General features: G+C 38.0%; 1 protein-coding gene across 1 annotated transcript in view; it reads right to left on the reverse strand.

Annotated features, from left to right (window-relative positions):
- The window catches only part of LOC111147545 (phosphatidylinositol-4,5-bisphosphate 3-kinase catalytic subunit alpha), an 81,382-nt gene extending 62,461 nt beyond the window's left edge, over nucleotides 1-18,921 (reverse strand). Inside the window, exon 1 of the mRNA XM_022503639.1 lies at nucleotides 18,835-18,921. The gene's annotated coding sequence lies outside the window, so the exon portion shown is untranslated. The remainder of the gene's footprint in view (nucleotides 1-18,834) is intronic.
- Nucleotides 18,922-19,859: the final 938 nt, after the last annotated feature.

A 19,859-nucleotide genomic window follows, 5' to 3' on the forward strand; every position in this document is an offset into this window, starting at 1 on the left:
TACAGTAAGGCTAAACCCATTCAAACTATGAAAATGAAGCTTTAAAAAATATGGTGGAAACCTACTTGAAGACTTAGACATATATAGCTTTTTGTCTTAATTGTTGCAGAACAAAATGTTACCTACATAAATGTCAGCTGAATTTAATTAAACCAGCATTTGTGGAAACCCCATTAGGTACCATAATATGGTTTCTGCAAGGGATACAAGTAAGTGTCACAAAGTAGAGCACAGGAGGTTGGATGTGAAACTGAAAGACAAACAGTTTAATATCTAGTAATCAGTTCTTTGTTTTATTTTATAAAGAGTGAACATGATGAGAAAGTTATTGAAACACCTTCTGCCCCAAACATGATCAACTGATAAATGAGTTGGGGGGAGGGGGGTAAAAAGGGCATGTGTGTGTGTAATTTTACTGGGACAGTTTACCTTAACTGTAAGGACCAAAGCCAGAAAAGAAGCCAGGTATCTTGGACGTATGAATCTCAAGTCTATACTTATAAGCTGGGTAACTATAAGCAAATACTTAACTTTTTAAGACCTTATTTTCCTCACTGAAAAATGGGACTAATCATTTCTTCATTGGATTTTTAATGATATGACACACATTTATTAAGCAGTTATTATGGACCAGGCTTATGCTAAAGGTATAAGATAAATAAAATGACATCCCTGACTTCAAAAGGCTTATAATCTATGGAGGAAGGCAGATATGCAAATAAGCATATCTTATTAAGAAACAGGCTATGGGAAAACAGAAGAGGGAGAGATTGACTGGTTTAGGAGAATGAGTCCAGGAATACTTAACATAGATTACACAGAAGCTCCAGATTGTGTGCCAGGTCACCAAGTTATTGGGTAGGAGCAGCCATAGCAATAGGGGTTCTAAGCAGCAGAAACAGCCCAAGCTTGATGAGCACAGAAGTTCAGAAAGGACAGGTGAGCCTGAGGCAGTTCACAATGGCTAGACTGCAAGATGTTCAGAGAGGTAAAGTATAGAAACTGCATACAGAAAAGTAGGCTGGTGCCAAATTATAAGAATGATAGTAAATTAATGAGATTGTACTTTATTCCAAGATCATTGTTCTTCAAAATTCTGTCCTGGGATCACAGGTATAGGATAAAGAGTAGGAAGCCTTGTTAAAATGCATGTTCCCAGGCCCACAGATGCATTGAATCAGATTTTTTAGAGTCTGAAATAATTTACATTGTAACAAATTCTCTGATGATTCTTAAACACTCAAAGCTTGAGAAGCAACAATGTAGGTCACAAGGAATTACTAAACTTTAAGCAGATCAATTTTGTATTTTAGGATGAGTAATATTTTGGCAAGAGTGTGGAAGCAGTGTCAATCTCCCCCCTGTTCTCTTCCCCAGAACCCATTTATTATAGCACATTCATGAAATTCTGCTGGCTATTTACACATCTGATAATTTTGGCGGCAGTGTGGAAAGTAAAAGAAAAGTGGAGAGACTAGTCAGAGTACTTCAGTGATACAGGAAAGAACTAAAATAAGGCAGTGACTATGAGAAGAGGTGAAAATGACATCAAAAGACATTTCTCCAAGAAAGAAATACCCAAGATTTGGTGAGTAGTTGGATTTGATTGTTCAGGCAGGAGAGAGTAAAGGTTAACAGAATTTCCTAACTTAGCAAGTAATGATACTAACAAAAAAGGATTATATGAAATAGAATTGTGAAAACATTTTGAAAACTGGAAATCTAAGTGTAAGATATTATTAATCAGGTTCCTTTCTAGAGCACTTCCCACACTTCTCCTTTTCTTAACTTAGATGTGGATTGTATTCATATCTCTTTTAATGCAAAAGTAACTCATGCTTATTATAGAAATTCATTCACTTCAGTACTGACTGAAGTGTCTATTAAGAGCCGCAATGATGCTCTGTGCCTACTTAAAATGCAAGTGCATGGATGAACAAAGAAAACAAAAGAGTGAAAAACACGTATAAGACAACTATTATTACCCTTTTTTTTCAGATTCTCTCTTATGAATTTTTTTTCTATGAATATTTTAGTTTATTTCTCAGTTTATACTATTGTTTTTATTTATTTTTTTTTAATTTTTAAAAATTTTTTTAAAGAATTTATTTATTCATTTGACAGAGAGAGATCACAAGTAGGCAGAGAGGCAGGCAGAGAGAGAGAGAGAGAGGAGGAAGCAGGCTCCCCGCCCAGCAGAGAGCCCGATGCGGGACTCGATCCCAGGACCCTGAGATCATGACCCGAGCCGAAGGCAGAGGCTTAACCCACTGAGCCACCGAGGCGCCCTATACTATTGTTTTTATGATTTTTATCTTGCATTTTCACTTCAAAAACATTTCCTCAAATTATTGTAAATTCTTCAAAAACAATAGTGTTCTATGACCACCTATTTCTATGGGAGATAGAGCAGTTGAATTACAGAATACTTAAGCTGTTTTAAAATTTTCATTGTTATATATAATGCTGCAAGTAAAATTATGGGATCATAAGGTATGTTAATTTTAAAGGCACAAAAATTGCTGACTTGCTTTCCAAAGGGTTTAATCAGTTTAGACTGCCAACGGAAATATATGAACAAGCACGTTTCATGGTACATTCATCAGCAACAAAACCACTAGAAAAAAATTTCTTGCTAACTCAAAAAGTAAAAATGTATCACTGCTTCTTAAAGTTTCACTTCTTTATGTGTCAGGGAGAAACATTTTCCCATTTGCTTTTTTTTCCACTTTAGTATATGAACCTGAACTTGGTGCTTTTGAAAGCATTTGTAGAAAGACCTTAAAATTTAACAGTAAATGTTTGGTTTTCTGCAATGGTGAAGTTGCGGATATCTCAGCTGGCCGAGCTTGTGGGATCTCATTGGTCTCCCAGCTCTTCAAGCTTTCCTTCCCTGAAGCCCCCCCCCAATTAAATGGTTTTATCCAATAAATAAATAAACTAGAGACAAACCTCTGCCACATATTTTTAAATTTCAAATCCTGCTCTGCACATCTTTAATTTGTTCATAAGTATGGGGGAAGGGAGGTGGGAGAAAAGGACAGAATAAATGTCAATGTTCTGAGTCAAATTTAATGAACTTTCCCTTCATAAATCCTTCCAGTTCTTTAAAGTTTGGAAGGTATTTCCCCATCCACATAAATATCTTTCTTTCTTTTTTTTTAATAGCACCATAATTTTCTTTTTCTTTTTCTTTTTTTTTTTTTAAAGATTTTATTTATTTATTTGAAAGAGAGAAATCACAAGTAGGCAGAGAGGCAGGCAGAGAGAGAGGAGGAAGCAGGCTCCCTGCTGAGCAGAAAGCCCGATGTGGGGCTCGAACCCAGGACCTGGGATCATGACCTGAGCCGAAGGCAGCGGCTTAACCCACTGAGCCACCCAGGCGCCCCTAAATATCTTTCTTAAATGAGAGACTAGTATAATGATATTTACCCTATTTCATTTAACTCTTCAATTTACCTGGGGTTTATTTTGGTATATAAGAAGAAATAAAGATTCAAGTTTATTTTGAACACTATTTAACACTCTCAAAAACATGCACTAAATGTCTTCCTTTTTCTACTGATTTCCGAGGATTGCTTTATTATATTTAGAGTATCTATTTTTGGGATTTTGGTTCCCTTTGCCAACTTTACCACCAATGCTATGTCAGTATCCAACTCTTTTGTTTACTATAGTTTTATAGTATGTTCTGGTATCTGATAGGGCTATAGTGGTTAGTTCTTTGTCACTGTTCTTGGTTTTTCACTGAAGTTATCTCACTTTTTACCTCTTTAGTCTTTTGGACAAAACTAAGAATCATCTTAATTTCTCAAACACATTTTAAAAAAATCAGAATTCTAAAGGTGTAAGTTAAGTTGAGAAAAATGGATATCTGTAATAGTTGGGACTTCCTATACAGGAACATGATATTCTCATGATATTCTTCTCCCTGCACTGCCCTGGCCCCCCGACCCCTGTCTGTATCTCAGTAGTTTTCACATTTCTTTTTTTCTTTTTAAAAAAGATTTTATTTATTTATTTGTCAGAAAGAGAGCGAGAGAGCGAGAGCGCACAAGCACAAGCAGGGGGAGTGGCAGGCAGAGGGAGAATCAGGCTCACTGCGCAGCAAGGAGCCTGATACAAGACTCGATCCCGGGACTCTGGGATCATGATCTGAGCTGAAAGGCAGACGCTTAACTGAGCCACCCAGACATTCCAGTTTTCAGATTTCTTTACATGGGTTTACACATTTCTTATTAATATAATTTTATATTTTCTGTCATCATTGTTATAAGTGATTTTTTTCTACCATATTTTCCATTTTTTTAAAGATTTTATTTATTTGAGACAGAGAGAGAGAGAGAGAGAGAGTGAGCGAGCACACTAGCAGGGGTAGGGGTAGGGGCAGAGGAAGAAACAGACTCCCCTCTGAGCAGGGATCCTGATGCAGGCTGGATCCCAGGACCCTGGGATCATGACCTGAGCTGGAGACAGATGCTTAACCAATTGAGCCACCCAGGCACCCCTCTACCATACTTTCTAAATAAGTACTGCTATTATAAAGGTGAACTACTGAATTTAAAGTATTTGTCTTAAATCTAGTTACTCTACATTCTTATTAGTTTTAATAACTTCTCAGTTGACTCTTGGTTTTCCTGGAATGTAATCATACCACACCAAAAATGGGATTGTGCAGTTTTTCAGTATTTACTTCTCTTTGTTCTAATTCATATCTTACTATACTGGTCAGAACTTCCTGAAGAATGTCATATAATAAGGCAGTGATAATGGGTTTCTGAATTTTTAATAGTCATTGTTTCTTTAGTGTTTCACCATCAATTATTATTTTAGCTTTTAGTTTGATATGCTTTGTTAAGGAAATTTCTCTTCATTCCTGGCTTTTAAAGAGACAAAAGGAAATTATTAATTTCTTTTCCATGTTTGCTGATATGTTCATGTTCCTGATCAGATTCATTGACCTATGCATTATAAAATTTCATATTCAGCCATCTTTGCATTCTTAGATACCTGATAATCATAAAGTAGACTTAATGTATTGTTGAATTATTATTTTTATTATTTATTTATTTTTAAAAGATTTTACTTATTTATTTGACAGAAAGACACACAGTGAGAGAGGGAACACAAACGGGAGAGTGGGAGACAAAGAAGGAGGCTCCTCGCCAAGCAGGGACCTCTGGGTCTTGATCCAGGACCCTGGGATCATGAAATGGCAGAAGGTAGACGCTTAACAGCTGAGCTACTCAGGCACCCCCTGTTGAATTATTTTTATTTCTATCTTATTCATAGCTGCTATTTGAGTTCTACATTTTTAAAAAATTTTTTATTTTTTCAGCGTAACAGTATTCATTTTTGCACCACACCCAGTGCTCCATGCAATCCGTGCCCTCTCCAATACCCACCACCTGGATCCCCCAACCTCCCACCCCCCGCCCCTTCAAAACCCTCAGATTGTTTTTCAGAGTCCATAGTCTCTCATGGTTCACTTCCCCTTCCAAGGGGAGTTCTACATTTTTAAAGTTTGCACAAGCTCATTTCTGGAACACAGCACCTTGGAAATATCTCTTTTAGTCACTAGCCATCTAGTGACAACTTTTCAGGCTCATAAAACCTAAGTGGATTGTTTAGGGTAACAGGATTGGCAGGCAGGTTAGTATTCTGTTTCTGATCTAGAATTAAAAGCAAATGTCCCATTTCACCATGCAAACCCTTTCTTCTCCCTCAGTGTGAGAAAGATCATGTCTTCTTGGCCCAGCAGTCTTATTTTCTAGCCAGCTAGAAAGACTGGCACATGGCAGCACAGGGTATACTTTTCTCTTTCCAAGGCTCTGGGGGAAGTTCTACCTTCCTGCACAGATCAGACAGGAGATTCAAAAAGTGGGTGTTTGTACAAAGGGAATGAATACTACATAAGGAGGTTAGAGTAACATGCAGATCTGTCTCCTTATTTGTATGTCCTTTTAGTATTTCCATTTCTCTAGGTGGAAGAGTTAGCAGAAACATACTCGGAGTTTTTATAAAATAATTCTGTGTAGTATGGCTGAGTTTCTTTTAGCAAATCCATCCACATACATATGAAAAGGAAGAGACAAGAGAAAGAAACGTAAGTAACGCCAAGTCCAGTGGTCGCATCAGGATCAGATGTTATGAGATAGCTGTAATTTCTAGTATTCTATTTCTGTACTGTTCTAAAATGATTTAAGACTAATTCATCTGGGATATGAAGCAGATTTTTCAAAAGCTTCAAAATTTGAGCTGAGAAAATAAGATCACTGCATGTATATTTATATTTTAAAAATAAGTACCTAAGTATTAAAGATTTTTTTTCCCCAGTAATGCAATAAACTTTGTGCTTAGCAATGTGCTAGACTCTGGGTATATAGTGGCAAACAATATAGTTTGTGGATGTACAGAGTCAACATTTTCCTTGAAAAATCTCTTAAATCACCCATAAATTATAATGTACACATTTTTTGTATACCGCCTTGTACAGAAACATTCTGCATAAAGACAGAATATATTTACAGCAAACGAGAACACACAAAATTATATGTGCAATATATAAAATATATGTATTTAAAACGGTGTGGGTTTATGCATGTGCATGTATGTACCAGAGAGGATGCACGTGTAGAGGTGGTGGTTTGTTGTGGCAATAGCTGCAGGCCATCTTGGAAACCAACACAATTGCTCAGCAAGTCTAAAACAGCAGTTTCTCTTCCAGCATTGGAATAAATTCCTGTTTCTTTGGTTAAGCGCTTCAGGTTTGGCATTATAAGCCATGTTGTATGAACATTACATATGACTACAGAATTACACTCAACACTGAGATGTTCATACCTACACGCTGAGGTCATCTGAGGTGACAGAGATTCACACCTTTAATCTCATGTCTATTTTGAAACAAAAGCTCAGTAGCGGGATGTGACTGCAATATTTAAATGATTACTTTTGTATGATTTTATTTTTGGTGTGTATATACTTTTGGAGTGTATATAGTTGAATTCATGTAAATTAAGTGTGATGAGACTCCACTGTACTGATTAGATGTGTAACTTTAGTTTCCTACTGTGTGTAGTGGAGAGACTACGTATGTATGGAAGTGCTAATGTGAGGACTAAGGGAGATAACATTATTATGGACTTTGTAAACAAAATCTGTAATAGTCCTCTTTCCCACATTCATGATATTAAAGTTTGGGTTTGAGGTAACTCCAAGTATACACTAATGTGTACATTTAGAAAATCAAGGAAATTTTCTCACATGGGTTGTCAGCTGTAAGTCTCCATGATACCATTTTAAAATAAGTAGTTAATTCTTAACTTCAATGCATAGGTTAATCATAACCACATAGTATGGCAATAAACTCTTGGTCAGTATTAAGGCAGTCCACTGTCATGTTTTGTTTAATTTTTTTTTTTCATTGTGCACACACCCCTTAAAAGAGATGAAATTCTATAGAGTTTTACATGTATAAAAAATGTTTGGAAGTATGCTTAATGATTCTTTAAAAGTAACAATGAAATTTCGAATAACTGTGCCAGAATTACAGATCCTTTCTAAAGCAATTTCCATATAAATTAGTAATAATAATTATATATAAAGTTTTTAAAAAGTACATGGATTTTATTGTTACTATCAATCTGGTATGAGAGACATAGGCAATGGGATCATCAGCTTGAGAAGAGTAAGTTTTGGTGTGAGGCCATCAAGAGCAGTTTAAATTGCTAAAAAGTAGGAGGTGAGAAAACAAACACATATATTTATCAAAAACTTAAATATCAACTAATAGTCTGTCTCATTTATGTAAGGTACTGACAAGATGATGACTCAAAGATTTGTATCAGTGATACTCTGCAGGTAACTTAGTAATTAAAGGCAAAGAATTAAGAGACTGAACTCAGAAAAATAAAAACACATGGCTGCTTTCCTTATCTTCACATAAATGATTTGCAAGTTTTACACAATTTCCAATGAGTATAAACTGTGTATCAAAATCGTACATAAAATTAAATATTGTATTTAATAAAGACTTCATAACAAGTATAATGGGTGAGATACAAGCAGCTTTAAAACATGACATGCGAATTTTATAAAAGCCATGTAACATAGGGACTATGTGACAATGTGACACAACTATGGTCTTTAGGACATGGAGGACAGGGAAAAGAAATGCCTAGTAGCTTGAAACAAGTACTGCTTCAATGGCAGAGTGCTTTTAAGATACTGCTGGGGATTTTGAGATTCCAGGAATTGATGGGGGAAAAAAATCAATCCATAATACAATTAGACTAGATGTGAAAAATGTACATCCATTTACTTGGTATCTTCTGCCATCAAAACCTCATTCCTATCAAGCTAAATCTCCACATGCTAACTTCACTTAGGCATGAAGGTATGAAACAGAATTCAGCTTCCTAGAGCTAGAATGAAATTTTAACAGTTGTAACAAAACAAAAAGCAAGCAGTAATAAAGAAGCTTGTTAGAAGGCAACCTTATTGTTTATTCTCCAGAGACTGGATCCATATGTAAATCCTCAGAATGGACAAAATTCAATTCACTGCATAATGTTAAAGCCCCCCACCCCCGCAAAATTGGTGAATATGACATAGTTTGTACTTTCAAGGAGGCTACAAATATTTATTGAGTGCTTACTACATGCTAGGCACTGTTCTAAATGCTTTAATGTATTAGTCACTTAATCCTCATTACAATAGTATGATGTAGGTACTCTTATCATCCCTTTTTTACAAACAAGGAAATGTGTATAACCCAGACAGGTAATATAACCTGCCTTAAGCTACAAAACTACTAATCTCAATAGTCTGGCTCCAGAGTACATGTTCTCAACCATTATGACATAATATATTTTGAAGAAAGAAAAGAAAATTAAAGAAGCCAAGTACACTGACCATATTTTGTGGAGATTCTAAGACTGTCCTGACTTCAAATATTCTGTCCTACTGTCAAATTACTTACCTTCATTTTGACTGGGCAAAAAATTATTTGCAAGAGAAATGTACTAATTTATAGGCCTGATATTTATACTCAACAAAAAAGACCATAGCATGATATGGTTGCTGTGCTTCAGTAGCTGTACATTAGTAGATACATTTAGCTACTCATACATAAACATGCATACATGTATACAAATGCATATATACATATACATTTAGCAACATTAATAGTGCCTATGAACATAACATGGCTGTAAAAATGCTGCCTTTTATTCCACAGAATTAGTCAAAATTATTCAAAGTGATTTTGAAGAAATCTGGAGTCCCATAATATCACTAAGTAACTTGAAGTTTTGTCATTTTTAGTGAAGAGAAAACAACCAGTCTCCACAATATAAAATTACTAATATTCCAAACTACTTTGAGTGTTACTACCATTATAATTATCAAGTACAGAAGCTGCTTTCAAAAAGTCATGTTCAACTTTTACAACTGCTATATAGTTAGAGAAAAATAATACAGATATCTCTTTCATAAATATATTAAGATGCTGCCCACTGGAGTCTCAAATGCAAATAATAATAGCCATCAGATTTTAAGGAAATCTGCATAAGGAAAATAACTTTAAAATGATGTTATTATTAATATTTATAATTGAAAAAATGACAATACGAAACAGTTTTTCCTTTCCCTTTTTCATATATGGTTTGATTTCAGATTGGACTTTAATAGTTCTAATTTCAACCTTTTTCTCCACAATTTTTCCCACTAATGATGCTTTATATTTGAGGCTGTGCTCTATACATTTATATTCACAGAATAGTAGCTTACTTAGCAAAAAACTTCAAGATTTTTATTTTTGCACTTGCCAAGAAGCTAACCTCCTAAAGAAAACTCTCTCTCTCTCTCTCACACATACACACTCAGACACATTTCACTCACTTTTAAGCTAGAGGCAATTGTTTCAAAATGCAATAGTTCTTTCAGGCCCAGACCTGCAATGAGTCCATCAGAAAAGTACTTGGAAAAGTATGATCTCTCAAAGAAAAATAAGCCGCAGAAATGTGTTTAGCTTGTTGAAAAATGAGTACATAGTCATAATAACTCTAAATAGGGGTACCTGGGTGGCTCAGTTGGTTAAGTGTGTGCCTTCAGCTCAGGTCATGATCTTGGGGTCCTGGGATCGAGCCCCACATCTGGCTCCCTGCTCAGCGGAGAGTCTGCTTTTTCCTCTCCCTCCGCCCCCCTTCCCACTTATGCTCTAACAAATAAATAAAATATTTTTTAAAAAACCTAAATAGTAGGGACGCCTGGGTGGCTCAGTTGGTTAAGCGGCTGCCTTCGGCTCAGGTCATGATCCCGGCGTCCTGGGATGGAGTCCCACATCCGGCTCCTTGCTCGGCAGGGAGCCTGCTTCTCCCTCTGCCTCTGCCTGCCTCTCTGTCTGCCTGTGCTCGCTCACTCTCTCTCCCTCTGTCCCTGACAAATAAATAAAATCTTAAAATAAAATAAAATAAAAATTAAAAAACCTAAACAGTATCTCCTAACTTGAACAGTTTGCTGGTTAAAAAATATTCAAACCCTAGGGGCGCCTGGGTGGCTCAGTGGGTTAGGGCCTCTGCCTTCGGCTCAGGTCATGATCCCAGGGTCCTGGGATCGAGCCCCGCATCAGGGTCTCTGCTCAGCAAGGAGCCTGCTTCCTCCTCTCTCTCTGCCTGCCTCTCTGCCTAGTTGTGATTTCTTAAAAAAAAAAAAAAAAAAAAAAAAAAAATTCAAACCCTATAGGTAATTTGAATAGTTACAGAAACAACAAATTAGTAGCATAAACACCAATGTTTTCCAATCAAGAGCAATGATTTTTGTCATCTTTCCTTGTATTTGTCTGCACAAAAATGATATATTAAAAAAAAAAAAGGCTTACTCTGCTTCTGGAATTATATTCTTAAAATTAGAACACATTTTCTGAAAACCATCTAGTGGGATGGTTCACCAAAGGAAATTCTGGAACATAGTTTCCTAGAAGTCTTTAACAAGTAAGGATGGTGACCAGTGGCTATTAAGGGTACTGTGACAGGTTTGCTGGACTTCATAACCCTGGCAACTGGTGTGCAAATGGATGACCTATTCTCAATGCCTGTCAGTCATTCAACTACTCTCAGTGCCAGTAACCAAAATGGCCACGCCTGAAGTAGTTTGATTCTCCAAAGTCACTGATGGTTTCAGAAAGAAAAACAAAAACAAAACCAAAAAAACCTTTCCAGTCCATTCTTTTCTGATGGCAGTTTGTTTATGCCACAGAATTTCACACAAGGGCCTTCAAATAAGTGCAAATTTATAAACAGGCAGACAGAAAGATTTTAATTTCTGAAAATATAACAAACTGACACAGAGTGTCTTCCCTTTTTAGGGAGTGGCTTACTTTTCCCTGAAATCAAAAAAACTTTATTTTTATTTTATTTTTAAAAGATTTTATTTTATTTTATTTTTAAAGATTTTATTTATTTATTTGACAGAGATCACAAGTAGGCAGAGAGGCAGGCAGAGAGAGAGGAAGAGAAGCAGGCTCCCCGCTGAGCAGAGAGCCCGATGTGGGGCTTGATCCCAGGACCCTGGGATCATGACCTGAGCCAAAGGCAGAGGCTTTAACCCACTGAACCACCCAGGCGCCCCAAAGATTTTATTTTTCATTTATTTGAGAGACAGCGAGAGTGACAGTGACAGAGAGAGAGAGAGAGAGAGAGAGAGAGAGAGCGCGAGCAAGTGCACACAAGCTGGGGGAGAGGCAGAGGGAGACAGAGAGAGAGGCAGGCTTACCCTCTGAGCAGGGAGCCCAATGCAGGGCTCAATGCCCGGACTCTGGGAATCATGACCTGAGCCCAAGGCAGATGCTAAATAGACTGAGCCACTCAGGTGGCCTCCAAAATAGACTTTAAAATACTAGGAATCTCACAGAATTTTGGAATTGTAAAGAACATTAGAAATTGTGTAGGTAAAAGGAACAAGTGTTAAAAGATGAAGATCTAAAACCAAACAATTAGTTAATAGTTCAATATGGAATCCAGATTTTAGATTCCTAATCTTATATTATTTTCACCATAGCACACAGCCTCTCCTTAACCTATCAATCTTTGTTAAAAATATCTCCAAATAGCAACAGAAATATGCAACTAGTTAACAACTTACTGAAAAGTGTTTCTGATATACTTCAAGTCTATACTAAATAAATCATCAACTAGACTGGCACAGAGAAATTTACTTACTTTTCAGATAGTTTAAAGTACATAGTTACAAATTGGTAAAAGATAAGAAAATTATTCTGATTCTCAATTATTGATCCTACTGCAAAAATATCAATGCGTATTGGCCACTTATTTTTAGGCACTATGTTAGGTGCTGAAGGTAACAAGAACGCACATGGTTTCTTCCTGTTCAAAAATTTATGCTAAAAATTATCTTTATAATATTGCTTTAAATTTCTGTAGTACTTTGTAAGATGCATCTCTCCACTGAGTCTTACTAACTCCTGAGTTAGTATTGAGTTTAGCAAGAGATTTATGATCAGAGTATACGATTCTATCCTGTTGCAGCATTTGTTTTTTTTTTTGTTTTTTGTTTTTTTTTTTCAAATCACAACATTGACTTTTTTGGCTTCCACTACACAAATATTTAAAATCTGAAGTGTACCAGATAGGTAGGATCTGTAAGAATTCTTACTATTTTTTTAATCCCACCTTTATTTCAAATGGTAATGCTGGCTCTGATACAAAGACCCTGTAACAATTGCAACTGTATGCTAAAAGTTACTAAAACTTAATTTCTAATAAATAACAATTTGATAAATTACCAAGGTAGCTACTAAAATAATACAGAAGAAATTAGTAATTGTTGAGCTAAATATGAAATATGTTATTCTTGTAGTAGATATAAACTTAGAATAATGATTAGTATGTATACATTCTTCCTTAATTTTATGTAATTTGGGATCACTTAAATTATCTCATTAATTATAAGAGTAACTTAGCAAGCAACATAATATAATTCCTATCCCATCAATGAAGAAAAAGAGGCAAAAATTTGATATAATCTGCCTCTTCTTCCCCATACACAAACACAAAGTAACAGTTTGGGACTGGAATTAATCCCTTAGCCCTCTATATCAGAGCTCTATAATCCACACTAAAAACAGCTTTACCTCAAGAAATATTAAACTTGAAAAAGCTCTAAGCTATCACATTTCTTATAAACTTACAAATCCTTTATTGGCACATTTTAACTTTAAACTCCCCAAACTATGTATTTGGGAAGAGGGAGAAAGCACCTAAAAATTCCTTAACTAGGATCAATTAGTTCACAGAATAAAGTATTAAATGTGAATAAGATATACCTATAAAACATTATTGGTACATTTAAGATTTAATAACCCTTCCAATGATGGAAATCTCAAGCCTTCAAGTTGAATCCTCTAACTTCATTATGTGTTCCTTCGTATTTCTTTTTTACGCCCTAATATTTTAGCTTTTCCTCTCCAATTTTTAGCATGGTATTTTTCCCAAAATAACTGGCAATAAAATTCACTTTATTTTTTTAAAGATTTTATTTATTTCTTTGAGAAAGAGGGAAAGATAGAGAAAGAGTGAGCATGTGCAGGGAGGAGGGGCAAAGGGAGAGGGAGAAGCAGACTCCCTGTTGAGCAGGGAGCCCCATGTGGGACTCAATCCCAGAATCCTGGGATCATGACCTGAGCTGAAGGCAGATGCTTAACTAACTGAGCTACCCAGGCATCTTAAAATTCGCTTTAAACATAAACTTAAGGGAAAACTCAGGCACACCAATTTGATTTATATGAAAATAAAATTGGTATCAAGAAACTTCAGCAAATAGGTATTATTACACCACATGTAAGGTTACTCTTTATTACTAAATAAAGACTAAAATAACTGTATATTTAAATAGAGTAAAATATAAATATCAATATGGAAAATATCAATAATTTTGGTCTGTTGATATCTGTAATTGCTAATCTGACATCAAGAGCAATTTTATCTTCTGGAGTTGGTCCTGACCAGAGGTATATTTTCTATATCTCCTAGAAATTACTAAATAATGGTCCCTGAATTTTAGCTTTGGTGAATAGAACTTTCACCAAATTTCTGGGTCTTCTTTTATAAATCACCCTTCGTATTAATTTGTCCCCTTCTTTTGGAATTGTCAAGTCTGATTTCACTTAGCTTTGGAGATAGTTTAAGGTCACTAGACTCTCTCTTCCTTCATATTATTTATTATAGATATATTGATACCTTGTCATGGTTGAAAGTTCTAGGCACAATTACTTCCCAAGTAGGTGGACTAACACCTGAGTGTTTGACAGTGCAATGTGGTTCTAAGAAAATGAAACTAAAAGCCACACTGGTTTTGGTCCCTAGTCACACCTGTAATGCTAGCAGTTAGCAAAGTGGCAAACAGGATTACATGAACTATGTCTTTCTGTTACCTTAGATAAGTCCACTCGTGAGACCTAACACCTCCTAAGGGGAAAGGAAATGAACATTTGATACAATGTGAGACAGGACAAAAACTCTCTTGGATCTATATTTCATTTAATTCAACAATAACAACTCCACTGAATAGTAATTGCTACCATTATGCAGATTAGGAAATCTGTCCAAAGTAATCTTGCCAGTAACTGTAACAGCCAGGTACTGAACCAAGGAGCCTCAGATTCCAAATCCAGTATTTTTAGTACTCATTAGATTTTAAGGCTAGACCACTGAGTAGCATGTAGAGCAGTTGGTACAATCTCTCTGTATTGCAGAAGAGTAAACAGAGACCCCAAAAGATTGAGATTTGCCTAAGGACCTAATGCTTGTGGTGAAACAGGGATTTGAATTCAAGTCTCCTGATTTCCAGTGCAGTTCTGTGCATAATAATGATCCTTATTATTGCTTGTGTGTGTGTTTGGGGTTGAGTCATGCTTGGTATAATTTATATATAATTTATAATGTCTTGCCTGTCTCCAAATAAAATTATATGTGTGGCAAGTTCAGGGATATACATTCTTAGTGACCAAATATATTAAATGTATTTGGCAGGAATAAAAACTTAATTGATGTTTGTAATTTAATACATGTTGTAAAGATGTATTAACATATATATTATAAAGATGCCAATATATTTATTTAGTTAGTTAATAAGTGCCTATTATGTACTGGCTACTGTGCTTGGCAATAAGAATACTACTGTATATAAAATAGAAGGATTCCCTATCCTTCCTATGGAATTTATATCCTGGTGGAGGATACAGAGAAATAAATAGGCAATTATAATGCAGTGAATCAATGCTATGACAGTGGGAATACAAAATGCTATGGGAACAGGAAGCAGGGATACTTAACTCAGACTAGACTTTTCAAAGGAGGTGGTTATGAAAAACAAGTAGGAGTCAGCTAGTTAAGGAAGAGGTATGGAGTACGCAAATACTTCAGGAAGAGCATTTGCACAAGAGATCAGGGAAAGACCAAGGAAGGTGTGGAAAAGAAAAGAACCTAGAGACAAGCAAGGACCAAATCATACAGGTCCTTGAAAGAAAGGGCTTTATAATCTTGTCTATTACTATTACCTGGGTAACTTTAAAACAAACAAATCACAGATGTCTGGGCCCTATCTCAGACCAATTAAATTGGAATCTCTGGGAATGAGACCCTGGTACTGGTACTTTTTAAAAAGCTAACTAGATGATTCTAATGTGTAGCCAGGATTGAAAACTACTGTTTAAGCAATATAGGGAATTTAAAATATATATTTTTACTGGAAATAAAGAAAAAAGTGATCTTAAGTAATTAACTTCTCTAGGCCTTAGTTTGGCTATTAAAAAGCAGGATGAAGCAGGTTAGAGGTAGCTTGATATAGTAAAATGAGTCAGAAAACACTGGTTTTGTCAATGAGTCTGTCACCTGACACCTGTATGACCTTAGATTAAAATATCATTTCTCAGAGGCAGTAATACTACCTGCCTACAGGACTGCTGTAACTCAAGACAACACTTAAGAAAATAGCTTGATAACTCTGCTAATAAAATATAAACCACAATATTCCATGATTTGTGCTGCTAAAATTGCACAATTTTAAGGATCATAAATATTTTTACCAAAGATGAGATCTTTTATGATGCTTAAGGAACACATTTCACTTAAAGAATTACAGCTACCTTGGAATTCAAGATATTAAAATAATAAAATAGAGAACTGATCTTTTTAATGCTACTCTAGTTACTAAAGAGATCAATTGGGATTAAGTTAGCTCTTTTCAAATAAACAGATCAACAGAGCAAATGCCCTTTAATGGTAACAACAAATGTTACAACTCTTTGTTCAGTAAAGGGCTCTAATCAGGAAAGCTACACACAAGGTAAACTGTTTTAGGAAAAAGTTATTATGATCTATGTTCTTATACAAGTATTTTATTTATCAATTTAGTTTTTTTTTTTTTTTTTAAAGGGAATACTTATTTGGGATGGAGAGGATCTTATCCTGACAGGAAGGAAGCTCTGCCTCCAGAAGGACTGTTCCATACACAGAGCCAGGCAAAGTCACTGTTCTTTTAGTCTCCCTTTTACATATATCCAGCCCCATGAGAATATACACATTCCTGCAGTAATCTTTCAGTTCAAGTACAGTACTGTATCCAGTGACATCTTTCATGCTATATCCAATTTACTTAAAATTTAAAAACTTTATATAAAACACATTCTGCATTTACATGTAGTTCATTTTTAATTCTTCAACTAAAACTGACAGAAATGCCTTTCAAACTTTATTCTCACAGTCAATTAAATATTAAGTTAATATTCATTTACTTTCTTGGTATTTCCTCCATGGAGTTATTACTATTAAGATGTGCTATCATTTCTTTCAACCACCTAGTTTGTGAAGAAAAGCACTCTATTTTACAGAGATGAAAAATGCACAAGAAACTTTTGAAAAAAGTTACGGATGTCATTTTATTTAATCTTATCCCAAAACATGAGACAAGAAAACTTAAAAAACAAAACAAGCACCAACACACACACACACACACACACACACACACACACACACCCCTACTGGGTCTTCCTCAGATAATTTTGGTTGATGACACTGCAGAACAGTTAATCTGATAATTAAAATTTTCCATAACATGTGATGTTTATCTAGAGATCTATGCTGTCAACCTGAATTCAAAACTTCAGTTAAAAAATCTTAAAACTTGGGGGCACCTGGGTGGCTCAGTGGGTTAAAGCCTCTGCCTTCAGCTCAGGTCGTGATCCCAGGGTCCTGGGATAGAGCCCCGTATCGGGCTCTCTGCTCAGTGGGGAGCCTGCTTCCTCCTCTCTCTCTCTCTCTGCCTGCCTCTCCACCTACTTGTGATCTCTCTCTCTCTGTCAAATAAATAAAATCTTAAAAAAAAATCTTAAAACTTGAATACACAGACATACTAACAAATTCTTACACTGCAGTTGCTTCAAGGGCCTCTTAATAAAGACATAAAATATTGATTTATCCAGTTTAAATTAGCAACATGGTATCTTAAGGTTTTTTCAGGTCTCTTCTCAACATCACACAATCCAGCATAAAAGCAAATTTGTAAGCAAATGCCCCCAAGAATCTATTATCTAACGAGGAGAGCCTGCGACCAATACTGCCTGCAGTGGTTCAAATGTGGCCACTGAAATCATCCGACTTGAGTTACCAGCAGTTTATCTACCCAAGTTTTCGAGGGGTGCTCCGGGGCCTCACAAAATAGATTCAAAACATTATATCGCAAACTCATGTGCCGAATGTGCACAAAGGCGCTGGAATGAGGAAGCTTTTTCTAAAACGAAATCACAACTCTAATTCATTAAAGAATATACGAGCTGTTTTCCTCAAAGCCCCCTCTTGTTGCGCTCCCTTACCCTTCGTAGAACTATGTAAACAGTCCCTCATCTAAGAAATAGCTTTCGATTCCTAAGTCTGGGAACTAGCCACCATCACCACTATTCCTTTAGCATCCTAAAATAAACCCCTCAAGCCGCGGTCAAAACACAGGCTGAACGTCTGGTGTTTACATAGTCCAATGCTGGGCGTACCCTACCTTTCTGAACCACTTAGGAGCTATGAAACGGGCATCACATAATAGACTTAGAAAAGACACAAATCACGAGACAATGTCTAGGGTCTATGAATGAGAGATCCAATATGTTTGACTGTCTCGGTTAAAAGGAAAAAAAAAAAACAAAAACAAAACCAAAAACAAAACAAAACAAAACAAAACCAAACCCAGAGAGGAAGGGTGGGAGGGGAACTGCGGGGTGGGGGGAGCGGTTTTCCTTCCCTGCCCCAGCCGGGCGATTTAAACTCAGCGTGAGACAAACGCAGGGTCGTCCGGCTGGCAGGGCCGGAGTCCTGGGGCATGACAGCCCCTATGGAACAGCCCGCGGCTCCGTCAGGATCCCTCACGCCGCGGTGGTCGCGGCAGCCCGGCCACCCGCGGGCCCGGTGGGCGTGCAAGGGTGCGGGGCACCGAGCTACTGCCACCGGGGCGGCGGCCCTGGGTGCACTTCCTCAGATTCCAGCCACCCCATCCCCAAAAACGAGAGAGGAAGGAAACCAGGAGCGAGGCGGTGGCAGGGGGAAAGGAGAGTAAACGGCTAGCCCTCGCCTCTGCATCTGGGTGAGGCCAGCGGCAGGCGGGGAACAGGGAGCGGCGATCATAGCAGAAGTCTGCAGCGGGCCGACCCTGAGAGACGACCCGTGGGTAGCCCCCGCCCAATACCACAGGCGCGCCGGAGAGGCCCCCACACCCACCCCATTCCCAGCCCGGCCGCGCCCGCTCCCGGCCAGTCCGCGCTCTACTCACGCTCGGGTCTCCTCCAGGCTCCGCGGCTCTAACCGCATCGGGTCCCAGCCCCGCGGGCGGCGGCGGCGGCGGCGGCGGCGCCGAGGGAGAGGAGAGCGGGCGGCACGGCCCCCGCCTCCCGGCCCCTCTCCCCCGCCGCTCCGGAGCTGCCCGGCCGGGCCCGAGCCCTGCCTCGCCGGCGGCCCCAGCCCCAGCGGCCGCGGCAGCAGCAGCCCAAGACCTCAGCGGCCGCAGCGGCGGCACCGGAACTGCCGCTTTCTCCTTCTAGCTCCCTCTTCTCTCTAGCCCTCGCCACACGCCCCCGCCCCCGTCTCCTTTCTCTGTCACCCTGTTTTTTTTCCTTTTGTTTCCAGAATAAACTTTATTGGTCTCTTTTTCCGCTCACATCGTGTAAACAAACAACGAACTCTTCCCCACCCCCCGACTCCCCCCCTCCTCGGGTAGAGGAGGGTAAGAACTGAGGAGGGGCTGAGCCTACAATACCCCGGAAGCAGATGCGCAAAGGAGGGGAAGTGAAATTGCTGAGACCGGGAGGGGGAAGTGGGCAAATCGGGTAACAGTTTGGCAGTGCGCTTGCGCCTTGTTTTTCCGCCCGAAGTTCGTGTGGTGGAGGGGTGCTTTCCTGGAGCCGGTGTGTTTATGCTCCGTCTTTTGCAGCAGTGAGGATGTTGTGTCATCCTAGGATGGCATATGTGTTGTGTATCTGTTTCCACGGGCACTAGCCGGCTAGGGTAGAGATACAGGAGTATTGGGATCGAGTAAGTTCTTTCACTTATACGCCCACAGAGGAAATGTGATTTCCTCTTGGTGTCGGGGCGAGAGAAGGGGCCTTGGTGGTTCACCGCTGTTGTCAGTGGCGAACCCGAAATGGTTATGGGTACTAGAAAGAAGGCACTTTAGGAAGCGTTGGTGCGCGTCATTCTGCCAATGTAAAGTTAAGTTATAGCCCAAATCGGAAGAGTAATACACTGCCACCCCCCCTCTGCAATTCTGACTCACTCCGGGGAGACCTTTTGCAATGTTTT

This window comes from Enhydra lutris, unplaced genomic scaffold (assembly GCF_002288905.1).
Source record: "Enhydra lutris kenyoni isolate GAN:26980312 unplaced genomic scaffold, ASM228890v2 scaffoldscaffold2, whole genome shotgun sequence".
NCBI classification, from domain to species: domain Eukaryota; kingdom Metazoa; phylum Chordata; class Mammalia; order Carnivora; family Mustelidae; genus Enhydra; species Enhydra lutris.